This window comes from Lissotriton helveticus, chromosome 11 (assembly GCF_964261635.1).
Source record: "Lissotriton helveticus chromosome 11, aLisHel1.1, whole genome shotgun sequence".
NCBI lineage: Eukaryota > Metazoa > Chordata > Amphibia > Caudata > Salamandridae > Lissotriton > Lissotriton helveticus.
In genome coordinates this window covers 64,527,047-64,544,331 of record NC_136072.1, presented here as the reverse complement: position 1 = coordinate 64,544,331, position 17,285 = coordinate 64,527,047, and the positions used below count along the sequence as shown (strand labels likewise).

The 17,285-nt window shown below is 48.5% G+C and overlaps 1 protein-coding gene across 1 annotated transcript in view; it reads right to left on the bottom strand.

Moving 5' to 3' along the window:
* Positions 1-17,285, bottom strand: part of DVL3 (dishevelled segment polarity protein 3) — a 449,584-nt gene that overhangs the window by 214,560 nt on the left and 217,739 nt on the right. The window lies entirely within an intron of this gene.

Sequence of the window (17,285 nt, the reverse complement as noted above, 5' to 3'; positions counted from 1 at the left end):
TCTGCACTTCAAAACCTAAAGAGGGCCCTCTCCAACCACCCAAGAGATAGGGAAGCAGTAACTTTATTAAGGGCTACCTATAGACACGAGCTTAAACGTAGGAAACAAGAATTAAGAGAACAAGCCTGGGAGGACCTAACCAAGGCGGCAGCACTCCGGGATTGCAAGCTATTCTGGAGCACCGTTAATAGCCCTTTCCTCCGGAAGGATGATTTCCCAGTTTTGTCTGCCCAAGTAAGTGAGGACAGTTGGGTCCAATATTTTACGGGGATTTTCAATCCAACCTGTAGGGCATTGGATAGTCCTAGTGTAAACCCCACTAATTCTAATGAATGCTTGGGGATTACCATCCCGGAAGTTGATCTGGCAATCCAAAGCAGTAAAGGAGGGAAAGCCCCCGGACCGGATGGGGTTCCGGTCGATTTGTATAAATCGGACCTGGCTCTGTGGAGCCCCCTATTAACCCAAGTGTTTAATGCCGCTGTCAATGACACTACTCCCTCCACCTGGAGTGAATCCGTTATCTTGCTTATTTACAAGAAGGGAGATAGAGGAGAGGCTAAGAACTACCGCCCTATCTCCCTTCTGGACTCCTCGCTAAAAATCATGAGTAGGGTATTGTTGCTACGACTCGAGGAGTGGGCCGATACCAATAAGATCCTGGCAGATTCACAATTCGGGTTCAGGAAGGGCCTTGGTACTATTGAGCAGGGTATTAATTTAAACCTCATTATTGGAAAATACACCAAAGCAAAGCAGGGCTCCTTGTTCCTCTGTTTTGCTGATCTCTCTAGTGCTTTCGATTTGGTTGACCACACTTTGTTGTGGTCTACCTTAATAGAAATGGGTGCCCCGGCAGCGATAATCCATTTCCTGGCTAGACTGTATAATAACTTATCAGCCCAGATTCGCTACGGTCAAGAGGGAGAGTGTACAAGGAAAATCAGGGTAAAATCCGGCATTAGACAGGGTTGTGTCCTGGCCCCTTTACTTTTTTCATTATTTATAAATTCTATGGAGTCTGAATTAAAAAATATACAAGAAGATGCCCCGCTAGTCGAGGGACAACCAATCCCGGTGCTGCTTTATGCAGACAATACTGTTTTACTTTCGAGAACCCCATTAGGCCTTCAGAAAGTTATGAATTGTTTTTATGATTTTATACAGGGGAAGAAACTAAAAATCAATAATTCAAAAACTTACATCATGGCATACGGAAAAAGGTGAATAATCTTAACTCATTCTATTTTAAAGCAAACCGTATTGAGGTTGTGAATAACTTTTGTTACCTAGGCATTACTTTTAATAACCGTGGATCTTGGGCCCCTGAATAATGTTAAATCCAGGATGTGCAAAGCGTCTTTAAGTGTATTTCGTTTTGCTGCTAAACTAGGAAGCCGCCGCATACCAGATATGTTGAATGTTTACCGTCACAGGTGTGCATCTATTGCCCTTTATGGCTCTGGGGTTTGGGGCCATATGCCACAAAAAGACCTGCAAGTCCAGGAAAATGTATTTCTTAAAAGACTCCTTTGCCTTCCATCTTCGGCATCCACGGAATTGACCCATAAAGAACTGGGGCTTGACTATATAACCGATTTGACCGGATTGAGACCCCTGTTGGCCTGGAGGTCCATCTGGCTAAAGGACGAAACCCGCTTTACCAGGGGAATAATACAAGACTGCCTACGCCTGGATAATGCCCTCCGGATTCCGTGGCTAAAATACATCATTTTAACTTTTAAGGAACTATTTGACATGGATGTTTTCAAAGACCCCAAGTGTGTTGTTGATATACCAAAGTCGGAGGTTAAAGGCGTTTTCTTGAATCATAAACGTATTGGTCGAAGAGTACAATCTAGTGACTATTCTACCCATGCTTTCTATTTTTCCAATATGGACGAAGGGACTGGGATCCCTATGTATTTGAAAGTTATCACTAGACAATCTCACCAATATGTTTTAACCAGGCTGAGATTAGGCATTGTGCATAACTTGGTAGCATTCCCAAGTATGAACATACATTCTGCTACCCCTTGCCCGTGTGACGGAATCACTAAGCAAAGCACGCTGCACTTTATGCTGATATGCCCTTTGTATAAATCTCTGCGAGTCTTATACCTCAAACCGTTGTTTAAAAAATATTCTATGTCCACCACTGCTAATGCTATGAGGTTTTTATTCACACTTGCTTCCCCGGACATCTGCTTTTTTATTGCAACCTTTATTCTCAAATCAGTCTGGGTCAGAAAAAGTATGTTTTTTTAGAGTTGGTTCATACCCTTTGCTGCTAGTCCATGTGTTCCCCTTCTTTTCCAATTCTTAAGTGCCTTTTATGATTCTGTATACTTTTGTGATGTTTTTATGAACTATCGAATAAAGTTTATAAACTGAAACTGAGGTCACTCTCTATTTCGGTCTTCTGGAGGAGAGCTCCAACCTCCTCTTCTAGGAGGTGAAGAAGTTCTCTACTGAAGATGTGTGTGTGGAGTGGGATTTTGGGTGGGGTGTGTGAAGTTCTAGACCGCAGCCATGGTGAACTACTTCTAAAACCCACTTGTCTGATGTGATGTCCTCCCAGCAAGACAGGAAACCTTGGATTCTGCCATGACAGGTGATGAGTGATTGATGGGTTTTGTGGGTGAGGTAGGGCAACCCACTGCTAAATGGTGGAAGCTCCTTTACCGGTGCTACCTCAGCCCTTACCTATATTGTTGCGCCTAGAGGCCCCACTGGTGAAGGCTTTATAAGGCTGCTGGTGGAAGACCTGTTTATGTCTTCAATAAGACTGCAGCAGGTCGGTCGAGGTGGGTTTGTAGGGGTGTAGTTTGTGGTGGAAGTAGGAGAGAAGGAGAAACAGAGGTAAGAGGTTGTGCCCCTGTATGTGTGTCTCTTTAGTGCCAGCTTGTGAGAAGGGAGGCTTTAAAGAAGGTCTCCCCTCAAAGGCGAGTCTCCTCTTGTGAGGATGTCTCTTTTGGCTTTGGCAGAGGTGGCTTCGCCAAAATCTTTCTGGTGACAGGGTGAAAGAAGTGAAAGTTCTGCTTGGCATCAATCTCATTTTTGAGCCTTTGTTGGATCGGGACCTCAGATTCCTCAGTTCAGGCTACGGACAAGGGTTTGGGGTTCAAAGTGATGTTCAGGTCGGCTTTTGCAGAGCCTTCAGCGCAATCTTTGGATGTGAGCGGGGATGTTCACTGACCTTTACGTGGGTAGGGATCAAGGACCGATAGAGGTCCACACCCATGGCGGGCGCTTGGACAGAGCTCTGGTCAATGCTGAAGTCTTGTCCCAGTGCCAACCAGAGGATACAAGGGCACTGGAGGGGCAGTCTATGCGTGGGGCTCGATGCCTGACTACTAAGGGAGGGGTGCTCTACCTCGGTGTGGAACAGTTTGTGTTACCCTGGCATGGTGGCCTGGGTCTCAGGTGTACCTATGTCCTTGGTGTGGTCTTTGTGTGACGGCCACTGGTCTTTGGTGCCTGCTCAACGTCCTCTTTGTCCTCACTGTCGGAGAGTCTTGTGAAAACCTTTCCTGGGCTGGGTTTTGCCGATGATGCTGAGATTCTGGATGGAAAGGCCTCTTCCCCCTCTTCGTCACCAAACGTATCTTCTTCCCTGAAGACATCTGGAGACTCAGAGAATACCTACTGGTGAATCTTGAGATGGGCCCAGCACCTTTCCAGTCTGACGTGTGCTCAGCTGGGTTCTTGCTTGCCACACGGTGCATGCCGCTATAGTGAGGCAGGCAGAGTTTGTGCCCCTCGATGGAGCAGCGACCGGCTTGAGTGATGTATGAGCCCAGCACATTTGACATGAGAATTTCAATGGAGCAATGAACAACCGTTTCAGTACACTAACACCAACCGAGCACACAGGAGGAGAGGAGTGACAGGTTTACGGCAGAATATTTCTGATCTGCAGAGTGAAAGGCTTACAACAGATTACATCTGAGCTGAGGAGTGACAGGTTTACAGCAGATCACATCTGAGCTAGAAGATGAGTGACAGGCTTACAGCAGATTACTTCTGATCTGACGAATGACAGGCTTGCAGCAGATTACATCTGGACTGAGGAGTGGAGGGACAGTTTTACAACAGATTATATCTGGACTGAGAAGGAGAGTGATAGGCTTATAGCAGATTACATCTGATCTGAGGAGAAGAGTGACAGGTTTACGGCAGAATATTTCTGATCTGCAGAGTGAAAGGCTTACAACAGATTACATCTGAGCTGAGGAGTGGCAGTCTTACAGCAGATTACATCTGGACTGAGGAGATGAGTGGAGGTTTTACAGCAGATTGCATCTAGACTGAGGAGAGGAGTGGCAGTTTTACAGAGGATTACATCTGAACTGAGGACAGGAGTGGCAGTTTTACAGCAGATTACATCAGGGCAGAGTAGGGGAGTGACCGTCTTACTGCTGATTACATCTGGACAGAGTAGGGGAGTGAGCTTTTTACAGTAGATTACATCTAGGCTGAGGAGAGGAGTGGCAGTTTTACAGCGATCACATCTGGGCTGAGAAGAGTGAAAGTCTTACAGCAGATTTCATCTGAACTGAGGAAAGGAGTGTCAGTTTTACAGCAGATTACATCTGGACTGAGAGGGGACTGACCATTTTACTGCAGATTACGTCTGGATTGAGAAGAGGAGTAACAGGTTTACAGCAGATTACATCTGGACTGAGATGAGGAGTGGCAGTTTTACTGCCGATTACATCTGGACTGAGAGGGGACTGACCGTTTTACTGCCGATTACATCTGGACTGAGAGGGGACTGACCGTTTTACTGCAGATTACGTCTGGATTGAGAAGAGAAGTAACAGGTTTACAGCAGATTACATATGGACCGAGAAGGGGACTGACATCTACACTGAGGAGAGGAGTGGCAGTTTTACAGCAGTTTACATCTGGAATGAAGAGAGGAGTGGCAGTTTTACAGCAGATTACATCTGGAACGAAGAGAGGAGTAGCAGTATTACTGCAGATTACATCAGGACTGAGAAGGGGACTGACCATTTTACTGCAGATTACATCTGGGCTGAGGAAAGGAGTGGCAGTTTTACAGCAGATTACATCTGGACAGAGGAGAGGAGTGACCGTTTGACTGCAGATTACATCTGGGCTGAGGAGTGGCAGTTTTACAGCAGATTAAATTTAGACTGAGAAGAGGAGTGACCGTTTGACTGCAGATTACATCTGGATTTAGGAAGGGGAGTGACTGTTTTACGGCGGAATACATCTGGGCTGAGGAGAGGAGTGGCAGTTGTACAGCAGATTACAGCTGGACTGATAAGGGGTGTGGTAGTTTTACAGCATATTACATCTGGACTGAGGAGAGGAGTGAGTCTTACAGCAATTACATCTAGACTGAGGAAAGGAGTGAAAGTTTTACGGCAGATTACATCTGGGCGGAGGAAAGGAGTGGCAATTGTACAGCAGATTATATCTGGACTGAGGAGGGGAGTGACACGTTTATAACACATTACATCTGGACTGAGGAGAGGAGTGACATGTTTACAGCAGATTACATCTGGATTGAGGAGATGATTGTCAGGTTTACGGCAGATTACATCTGGACAGAGGAGAGGAGTGGTAGTTTTACGGCAGATTACATCTGGACAGAGGAGAGGAGTGGCAGTTTTACAGCAGATTACATCTGGACAGAGGAGAGGAGTGGTAGTTTTACAGCAGATTACATCTGGACTGAGGAGATGAGTGACAGGTTTACAGCAGATTACATCTGGATTGAGATGATTGACAGGTTTACAGCAGATTACATCTGGACCGAGGAGAGGAGTGGCAGTTTTACTTCAGATTAGATTTAGGCAGAGGAGTGACAGGTTTACTGCAGATTACATCTGGATTGAGGAGAGGAGTGACAGCTTTGCAGTAGATTACATCTGGACTGAGGAGAGGAGTGACAGTTTTATAGCAGATTCCATCTGGACTGAGGAGAGGAGTGCCAGTTTTACAGCAGATTACATCTGAACTGAGGAGAGGAGTGGTAGTTTTGCAGCAGATTACATCTGGGCGGAGTAGGGGAGTGACTGTTTTACAGTAGATTACATCTGGACTGAGGAGAGGAGTGGCAGTTTTACAGCAGATTACATTTGGGCAGAGTAGGGGAGTGACCGTTTTACTGCAGATTTTATCTGGACTGAGAGGAGTGGCAGTCTTACTGCAGATTACATCTGGAGAGAGTAGGGGAGTGAGCGTTTTACAGTAGATTACATCAAGGCTGAGGAGAGGAGTGGCAGTTTTACAGCGATCACATCTGGGCGGAGAAGAGTGAAATTCTTACAGCAGATTTCATCTGAACTGATAAGAGGAGTGACAGTTTGACTGCAGATTACATCTGGATTTAGGAGAGGAGTGACTGTTTTACGGCAGATTACATCTGGGCTGAGGAGAGGAGGGGCAGTAGTACAGCAGATTACATCTGGACTGAGAAGAGGAGTGACCGTTTGACTGCAGATTACATCTGGATTTAGGAGGGGAGTGACTGTTTTACGGCAGATTACATCTGGGCTGAGGAGAGGAGGGGCAGTTGTACAGCAGATTACATCTGGACTGATAAGGGGTGTGGCAGTTTTATAGCAGATTACATCTGGACTGAGCAGAGGAGTGAGTCTTACAGCAATTACATCTGGACTGAGGAAAGGAGTGGCAGTTTTACTGCAGATTACATCTGGGCGGAGAAGAGGAGTGGTAGTTGTACAGCAGATTACATCTGTACTGAGGAGGGGAGTGACAGGTTTACAGCACATCTGGACTGTGAGGAGTGACATGCTTACAGCAGATTACATCTGGATTGAAGAGATGATTGACAGGTTTACAGCAGATTACTTCTGGACAGAGGAGAGGAGTGGCAATTTTACGGCAGATTACATCTGGGCTGAGGAGAGGAGTGGCAGTTGTACAGCGGATTACATTTGGACTGAGAAGGGGAGTGACAGTCTTACAGCAGATTACATCTGGACCGAGGAGTGGCAGTTTTACAGCAGATTACATCTGGGCAGAGGAGTGACAGGTTTACTGCAGATTAAATCTGGACTGAGGAGAGGAGTGGCAGTTTTACAGCAGATTACATCTGGACTGAGGAGAGGAGTGAGGTTTATAGCAGATTCCATCTGGACTGAGGTGAGGAGTGGCAGTTTTACAGAGATTACATCTGGACAGAGAAGAGGAGTGGCAGTTTTACGGCAGATTACATCTGGACAGAGGAGAGGAGTGGCAGTTTTACAGCAGATTACATCTGAAAAGAGGAGAGGAGTGGCAGTTTTATGGCAGATTACATCTGGACAGAGGAGGGGAGTGACGGGTTTACAGCAGATTACATCTGGACAGAGGAGAGGAGTGACAGGTTTACAGCAGATTACATCTGGACAGAGGAGAGGAGTGACGGGTTTACAGCAGATTACATCTGGACAGAGGAGGGGAGTGACGGGTTTACAGCAGATTACATCTGGACAGAGGAGGGGAGTGACGGGTTTACAGCAGATTACATCCGGACAGAGGAGGGGAGTGACGGGTTTACAGCAGATTACAGCCGGACAGAGGAGGGGAGTGACAGGTTTACAGCAGATTACATCTGGACAGAGGAGGGGAGTGACGGGTTTACAGCAGATTACATCTGGACAGAGGAGAGGAGTGACGGGTTTACAGCAGATTACATCTGGACAGAAGAGAGGAGTGACGGGTTTACAGCAGATTACATCTGGACAGAGGAGAGGAGTGACGGGTTTACAGCAGATTACATCTGGACAGAGGAGGGGAGTGACGGGTTTACAGCAGATTACATCTGGACAGAGGAGGGGAGTGACGGGTTTACGGCAGATTACATCTGGACAGAGGAGGCGAGTGACGGGTTTACAGCAGATTACATCGGGATAGAGGAGGGGAGTGACGCAGCAGATTACATCCGGACAGAGGAGGGGAGTGACGGGTTTACAGCAGATTACATATGGACAGAGGAGAGGAGTGACTGGTTTACAGCAGATTACATCTGGACAGAGGAGGGGAGTGACGGGTTTACAGCAGATTACATCGGGACATAGGAGGGGAGTGACGCAGCGGATTACATCCGGACAAAGGAGGGGAGTGACGGGTTTACAGCAGATTACATCTGGACAGAGGAGGGGAGTGACGGGTTTACAACAGATTACATCTGGACAGAGTAGAGGAGTGACAGTTTTACAACAGATTACATCTGGACTGAGGTGAGAAGTGGCAGCCTTACAGCAGATTACATCTGGATTGAGCAGAGGAGTGACCGGTTTACAGCAGATTACATCTGGACAGAGGAGAGGAGTGACAGTTTTACAGCAGATTACAGCGGGACTGAGCAGGGGAGAGACAGGTTTACGGCAGATTACATCTGGACTGAGGAGAGGAGTGGCAGTTTTACGGCAGATTACATCTTGACAGAGTAGGGGAGTGACAGTTTTACAGCAGATTATATCTGGTTTGAGGAGACGAGTGACAGGCTTGCATCAGATTACATCCGGACAGAGGAGGGGAGTGACAGTCTTACAGCAGACCACAGCTCAGGTCCAGAGAGGTGCGAGAGCGGGCAGTGGATCATATCACAGCCCAGGAGAGTGACATGTTGATACCGAGCACAGATGAACCAGATATGTTCCACCATCAGACCGACAATCCTCTCGCGAGAGGTGCACGCTAGAAAACGACTACGAATATTTTCTGACTCTTAAAAATAGAGACAGTTCAAGCAGGAATATTGCTGACTCCAGTGGCGTCATGCAATGAAATCCACGGGGCGGAGGTCCACAGAGGCTCGAATGTATGCCAGATGGGCAGTGCTGCCTCGCGCTCTGCAACCAGACGTGAATCCTGACGTGGTCAGGGCACAAGTAATGCACTTATTCAATTAATGCACTCAAAGACAAAAATAATACAGCCGAACAGCTGATGGCAGAGGCTTGTGTTTGTGGACTGCTGCCAATCCCCACACGGTAACAAAGTACCACCCCCAGCTGCATTATCTGAAGAGTGCGGGGGCACAAGATGGCACAAAACCAGCTATGCGGGGGCTCTGGCACCACCGTCCTCGTGCACGTGGAGGAGGATTATAAGGAGGCAGGCACAGGCCCCTCCTGGGAATGAAAATGTTGGCGAAGATGCTCACGTGAATCAGGGTGCGTAGGCCGCCCCCAGCACGTGCCATTTATGAAATCCTTCAGGAGTGATGGGGCAGGAAGCCGCCTCGGAGAGAGGTGGGTTCTTTGCCACCTGGGTGGAGGGTGAGGGCCCACGGGGGGGGCCTGGGTCTTCGGAGTGTCTTCAGTAAGAGTCAGGCCGACAAGGCACTGCCTCCTGCTGCTCCCCCCCCCCCCGCTTCTGCAACCCTAGGCTGCCTGTAAATGACGTCACAGCATGCAAATTGTCATTTCAGCCACCCCAGACATGTTGGTGAATTGACGCACCCAGCAAAGCCTCTTAACGAGCATGTGACTTTAATGACTATATACTACCTGTCCGCGACAGCTGCAGGTGCCCGGTTTTCTTATCAAAATATAATTTTATTTTTTTTATAAATCTTTTTATTGACAAAGGATACCAACACAGAACTCTCTATAATAAAGTGACATAGTGCATAAGTACCATAACAGCATTAAAGCATTTTCGCTGTCCAACATCTCTATCACAGTACAGTCCTACAATCACAACATCCTGACCAAGAATGTTACTGAATCACGTCTTCTTGTACAGAGGGATCTGGAAAAGGTTCACATAGCATTCCCCTCGCTTTATTCCATTCACCCCAGATCTTGGTCCATTCACAATATCATTTTTATTCTTTTAGAAGGACACACACCTGGAAAAAAATATATGTTTTTTTAAAACTCCTTTGTTGTAAAGTCATCTCAAAACACTGCAAATTGGTATTAGAAATATCAGATCTGCTGAACTTCAAAGGAAGAACATAGGTAGGGGAGCCAGGCAGAGCTCAGGCAGTTGATAGAAGGGAAGGGTTTCTTCTTAATTGTACCCAAGATGCACATGGATAGGACGCAGACCCAGGGGCTCGGCCTTCTCCTTGCTGCCCACTGGGCATTCCCGCCACATGTGTATTCACAGCGGACAGGCTGGACAGGGCAGACAATACACACAGAGGAAGGTAAGTTACAATAAGGGGAGGCCCTCAAACCTCAACACTATCAGAGAGAAAGTAAGGCCATGTCCCAAATCTTCCCGAGCCAGGAGAACTTACAGAACATCTCACAGAGCTCAGCGCCCAGAAGTCTGAAAAGCGTCACCTGCAGAAGTGAAATAAACCCACTGAACTGGATAATAAGAACTGGGAGAACACCCTCCAGCCTCCAAGTGCGACCACAGAAGGCTTAGAGGATGCCTAAGAGACGCGGGAAGCCAGCAGAGAGCGGTGCGTGGAGGCCCAGGCCACCACAGCTTGTGAGGACGCACACGATATCAAACTCAGGGCTCTTACACTAGGTGTCAACCTGCAGAGGTCCACAGTTGTGTCGTCTCATTGTGCAATATAGGCAGGAGTTTGTTGGTTCCATTGATCATGTACACGGAAAGACAAAAGTTGCATGCATTTATCGATGGTGGTCTTAGCCATACGCAAATCAGTCTTGACCCTGTTCCTTGTGGGAACAGTCCAGCCCGAACAGCCAAGCCAGGTCCTCCCTGGACCGGAAACAAGCAGGACCGGTTTCAGGGCATCACCCTTCATCAGCCAGACGTGGGTCCCTTGCTCACTGTGCCACTGGATTCAAGCTAGCCCGGCTGATGAAGGGTAATACCCGGAAACCGGTCCCAGGATGCTTGTTTCCGGTCCAGGGAAGACCTGGCCTGGCAGTTTGGTCTGGACTATTCCCATGAGGCTCAGGGTCAAGACTGATTTGCATATGATTGGGTTTAAACTGGGGTGGCAAAAAAAAAAAAAAGAACGATGGATTTCACCCAGATCTCTGGACTGGGGGTGAATGTATGACATATTCAGCATTCCGTCCATCATTAGTTTGCGTAGCACCGCAGAATATGGGGCAGAAAACGAGAACACAGGTGTCTGAACCACAAAGTTTGGGCTTGCAATCTTGCTCAGCAGAATAAAGCCCCAGTCTTGGGCCTCATGAAACACTAACTGATGTCAAGAGCTGGACCCACCTACGCACCCAACCGTCGAACCAACGCCCCCCTCCGCCACCCTTCGCACCTGGACCACGGTGACCACCGAAGACACAGCCCGCACGATGAACACCATCCACTCCGGATCACCGACCGACCCCTGCCCACACCACGTCTTCACAAGGCCGACTCCACCATCGCACCCCAACTCCGGAACATCATCAACGCCTCCTTCAACACCGCCACCTTCCCGGAGAGCTGGAAGCACGCCGAGATCAGCGCCCTCCTGAAGAAACCTACAGCGGACCCCACCGATCTCAAAAACTTCCGCCCCATCTCGCTCCTCCCTTTTCCTGCTAAAGTCATCGAGAAGATCGTCAACAGACAGCTGACCGCCTTCCTCGAGACGAACGGATCCCTCGACCCCTCGCAGTCCGGCTTCAGAGCCAACCACAGCACCGAGACCGCCCTCATCGCAGCCACCGACGACATCCGCACCCTGCTCGACAAGGGGGAAACAGTGGCCCTCATCCTCCTGGACCTCTCCGCTGCGTTCGACACTGTCTGCCACCGCACGCTAGTCCAGCGCCTCAGCAACATCGGTATCCAGGAGAAGGCACTGGAGTGGATCATCTCGTTCCTCGCCGGAAGAACACAAAGAGTCCGCCTCCCCCCGTTTCGCTCCGAGGCCACCGAAGTCATCTGCGGCATCCCGCAAGGATCTTCACTCAGCCCCACCCTCTTCAACATCTACATGAAACCTCTCGCAGCCATCGCACGCCAGCACAACCTCAACATCATCTCTTACGCCCACGACACCCAGCTGATCCTCTCCCTCACCAGAGACCCCGACACCATCAGAACCTGCCTACACGAAGGGATGAAAGACGTCGCCGAGTGGATGAAGGACAGCCGCCTGAAACTGAACTCGGACAAGACGGAAGTCCTCATCCTGGGATCTTCGCCCTCCGCCTGGGACGACTCCTGGTGGCCCCCAGCCCTGGGCACCGCACCAAAGCCAACCGACCACGCACGCAACCTGGGCTTCATCCTGGACCCCTCCCTCTCGATGACCAGACAAGTCAACGCCGTCTCCTCATCGTGCTTCAACACCCTGCGTATGCTTCGCAAGATCTTCCGCTGGATCCCGACCGAGACCAGGAAGACTGTCACCCAGGCACTCGTCACCAGCCGACTGGACTACGGAAACGCCCTCTACGCCGGAACCACAGCCAAGCTACAGAAAAGACTCCAGCGCATCCAGAACGCCTCCGCCCGACTCATCCTGGATGTCCCCCGACGCAGCCACATCTCCAGCCACCTGAGGAACCTGCACTGGCTCCCCGTCGACAAGAGGATCACGTTCCGGCTCCTCACCCACGCACACAAGTCTCTCCACGACCTGGGCCCCAAGTACCTCAACGACCGCCTGACCTTCTACACGCCCACCCGCCAGCTACGGTCCACCAGCCTCGCCCTCGCAGCCGTACCACGCATCCGAAGAGCCACAGCCGGAGGAAGATCCTTCTCTTACCTGGCTGCCAAGACTTGGAACTCCCTCCCCATCCACCTTCGGCTGACCCAGGACCATCTCGCCTTCAGGAAACAACTCAAGACCTGGCTGTTCGAGCAGTAGCATACCCCTCCCCCCAAGCGCCTTGAGACCCTCCCGGGTGAGTAGTGCGCTATACAAATGGCATGATTGATTGATTGACCCCACACCACAGCAGCACATACATGAGACAAAGGAATTTATGGTAAAGTGGCCACGCCTGATAAACCCTGTGTACCTAAAGATCCCTGGATGGGCCCAGAAGTGAGAGAACAGAGTCTACTGCCCAGAGGGTCCCATTTCTTTAAAAAATATAGCAGTAACTCCGCTGAGGCTTTAGGGCAGTGCGACTGGTGCAGCAGCAGGGGGTGCTGACCTGTGGAGGGTGGCGCTGACTTTTTTTGGGGGGGGGCTGTGTTTAGCAATAACTTATGACTGAAGAGATATGGGGCACTTTTCCCCGGAGTAAGTGAGAGAACCAGAGGAGGCGGTCATGTGGGGGGCGCCAAAAATGAGTGTTACACCAGCCGACACCAGTGCTAAAGCCGCCCAGAGTCTCAACAAAATATACTGCGAAATGTAAAAGCAGAGCAGGGTATCAAGGATTGGGCAGGAATACCCAAAGCAGCGAATCACACACCTTCCATCTCGTGGGGACATCAAGGAGGGGAAGGCTAAATTAAAGGGGGAACCCCCTAGCAGACAGAATAAAATAAGCGATAGAAAACACATCTGCGACAGGATTAAGGAGGCGACCGCTAACAAAGAATCGCAGCTTCTTATTCACACTACATGTGGGCACAACATACACAACTACGCGAGAGTCGCACACGGCTTGGAAACTGCAAGACGTTGTTGTGCGAGTGCAAGAAGAGAGCCTCAATCCCTCAGCACGGCTTTCAAAAGATCCACCATTCTCGACGCCAGGTGGCGCTCGCTCCCTGCAGGTGAAGCAAGAGAGACTTTAATGAAAGTGTCGAAATACGCCGATGCAAGGGGCTGTACTAAACTGCTTTTCACAGAACTGCTCTATAAAACCTGCGGCTGACTGGGGAACAAACTCCACCCTAATCCCTGAAGTCTCCGACGGCGGTCTCGCTGCCTAAGAATTATTTTCTGGAGTATAATAATGCTTTAATTGTAATACACGCCAGTAAAACATTTGGTTGCAGCTTCAGGGACATTTTCAAGGCACGTTTGCAGAGAGGGATAGAGTGCAACCTTTGATATCAGAAAAAGGGCTCTTCACCGGGACTAGAGGGATTCACAGGCAATTTCAGTACTACCAAACATGAATGTGTCCTTAACTGCTGCTCATGCGCTGATTTTGATTAAGTGCCGGTGCTGAGCACCGGAAACCACTGGCTCAAATTAAGCACTAAGCAATCTTCGAGAAGGACAAAAACTGGCTGTCTGGGCAGGTTCACACCACAAGCACGGAGCTATTAGTGCAGGGGAGAGTGCAGGGGGAGAGGGCAGGGGGAGAGGGCAGGGGGCTGTGAGCAGAAAACCGTGAAGATTCTCAGGGAGCATCAAAAGAACCGCACAGATTATCTGGCAAGCGCTGAGAAGCAGAGCAGGACGTAAGGTGGCTCATACAGCCAGGGGCGGATTGGCACTGTGGGCATTCGGGAATCGGCCGAAGGGCCGCTGTTTCAGTGCCCTCTGTGGGCCGTTTTTTTTCTCCCCTTTCCCAGTCCACAGAGAGTGCTCTCTGCTGTCTGCTCTCTGTCGACTGGGAAATGGGAGAAAAAAAACGGCCCACAGCACAGAGACAGAGACAGAAATGAAAGCGCTTCACTGTGCAGGCCATACAGCGATTATCAGCTGTGGCCTCTACTGCACCCCCTGCCCTGCAAAGCAATCACGCTGAGGGTGGCTGGGGAGGGGGTGATTGTTTACAAGAATCGGCCTCCCTGGGGGTCAGGTGTTTCTCAGGCCTTTTGAGCCATTCTCACCATGGCCCCCCTGGGGCCCACGCCTCAGAAACAGTGATAGTCTTAACACCTCGCCCACAGCCCCTCACATTCAGGGCACAGTGGGCGAGGAAGAATGGGTCTGGCTGTGGGGGCCAGGTGATGTTTTGAAAGCGCACAATCTTCACCTTAGCCCCCCCCCCCCCCTGCAAGAAGTTTAAAAAAAGGGTTATAGTTCTTTCTCTGTGTCATCATTTTAGAACTGATGCATTTTCAATATTAAGGAAGTCATGTTTGCAGCTTTTCTATTTTATGCAACTAACAACCATTGACAAAACCGTAGTTCTTGCTTGTTGTAGGTGTAACATTACTTGCTGTATTATATATCCGAACGCAATGACAGAAGCAGCAAAATACCAGTCGGGCGGCACACTATGCTAAGCACAGATTTGTAGCTTAGGTGTTTTAAGCTACGCCCATAATTACAATGAACACCCCTTTGGAGAGACCCCTCAGTTTTATCATCCCACTTAAAGCCCTGGAAACAACACCATGTCACAGACACCTCAGGGCCTGGCACTGTGCATCATGCATGACTCATGACTTCCAAGGTTTCAGATTGACTATGTGCAGGGGCATCTTGAATGCCTCCCTTTGCTTTAGGAACTACAGCGAGGGGTGAGTTCCTGATGAGTCTCTTCTGTCTGCAACTCTGCGTACAAAGGCTCAGCTCACAATTATTGTGAAAAGGTGGGTGAGAGAGTAAGTGAAGGGATGGCTGGATGGATCAGTGAAAGGGTGAATGGATGAATGAAAGGGTGAATGGATGGATGATGAGAGAGAATGGGTGGATGGATGAGTGAAATGATGGATGGATTGATTAATTGATAAGTGAAAGTGTGAATGGATGAACAGATGGGTGAAAGGGTAAATGGATGGATGAGTGAATGGATGGATGGGTGGAAGAGTGGATGAATGGGTGGATGACTGAAAGGGTGAATGTGTCTAAGGGTGAGTGACTGGGTGGATGGATGAGTAAGTGAAAGGGTGGCTGGATGGGTGAAAGGGTAAATGGATGGATGAGTGAATGGGTGGATGGGTGGAAGGGTGGCTGGATGGGTGAAAGGGTAAATGGATGGATGAGTGAATGGGTGGATGGGTGGAAGAGTGGATGAATGGGTGGATAATGGGTGGATGAGTAAAAGGGTGGATGGAGGGATGGATGAGTGAAATGATGGATGGAAGAATACATGATGGATAGGTTTGCAAATGGTTGAATATGTTTGGATCTGGATTAGCTGCATCTTATGCTTGCCACTTTACATCTCACAATGACTATCCAAGCAGATCTTCCCGACCATTTCTCTCACCAAACATGCCTGCTCAGAACCATGAATTGTAAACAAAATATCAGACTGGACAACCCAGTGCTGTAACCATTTATATAGATTATTATCATATGAAATATCACAAAAAGACCTGCACAGTTGATCAAAGCTGCGTGCATACTGAAAAACCGTGAAGTACACGATTGGTTCAACCTGATAAAAACTTATTTTGACTAGTGCTTAAATGGTTGTCTATTTACTTACTTACATAATAATGCGCAACCTCCTCTGATGGGTCTGTAAAACGTACCTTTTGTCCAGAAGGTTTGTTCTGAATTTTAACCCTTTGTCCTGAATTTTTACACTCCCCATCCTGAATTTGCACCCATGCCAGTTGGTCACCCTAGTCCTGACACTCCCATACAGAACTACAGAGTGTTCACCCTGCCTTTTCTATTTGGTTACTCTTGTAACCAGATGCACCACACTGCCAAGCTCTAACTCAAGAGGGGCCATCTAATCCCCTTGGCATCCCACTCTCCACAGGGCTGACCAAAGTAGGCTGAGTAAAGCAGTACTCAAAGCTACATCGAGTGTGCCTCAATTGTCATCCCACCGAATCCAGAAAATACTGCACTAGACTCAGTGCAGTAGGTCTTCCTCAAAGGTTTACTTGACTTGCCACATCCAGCACCCAGAAATGCAATGTGTTGCTAGCCGATCCCTTCCTCTGAAGCAAGAAGGAACCGGTAGGAACTATTTTGTTTACCATTTCTTTGCACAATTTACTGATTCATTTGTGTGCCAGTTAATAATGTAACTTTATTTTAAAGGCCTCATCCAAAATGCAGACAAGGGGCATATTTCTCTATATGCCAAAAATATTAATTAGTAAGTTTTGGTTAGTTTTTGTTTGTAGTGTGTAGGTCTGACTGCACTCTATTTTAGGTCCCAGGCCAGAATGTGGCAACATGCTTGTGTGTTGATTTCAGGACATGTCTAAGATTTTGTGTAATGTGATTTCTCAAAAGAGAGCTGTTTAGCCTCATTCTATGCTAGGCCTTGTTCGAGGCCTAAGCAAAATTTGCAAACTTGGCACTTCTTTCTCTGTGCAGAAAAATTAACTTTTCTAGCATGTTCAGGTTAGAATTCATTTTTGCAGATTTTATATCATTTTCATGGTTAATTGAGTAATCCTCAGTCTCCTCATGGCCCAGACTTGAAGGCAGCAACAGATGTGAATAAAACTGTGTTTTTTGTATATAGACATCACTTGCTGGCTGTGAAATAAATTTATGACTAGATTGTAAAGATACATTTTTTCAGCATTCTTTACACCACAGACTGCCTTTTCCTCATTTGTGAATTCTT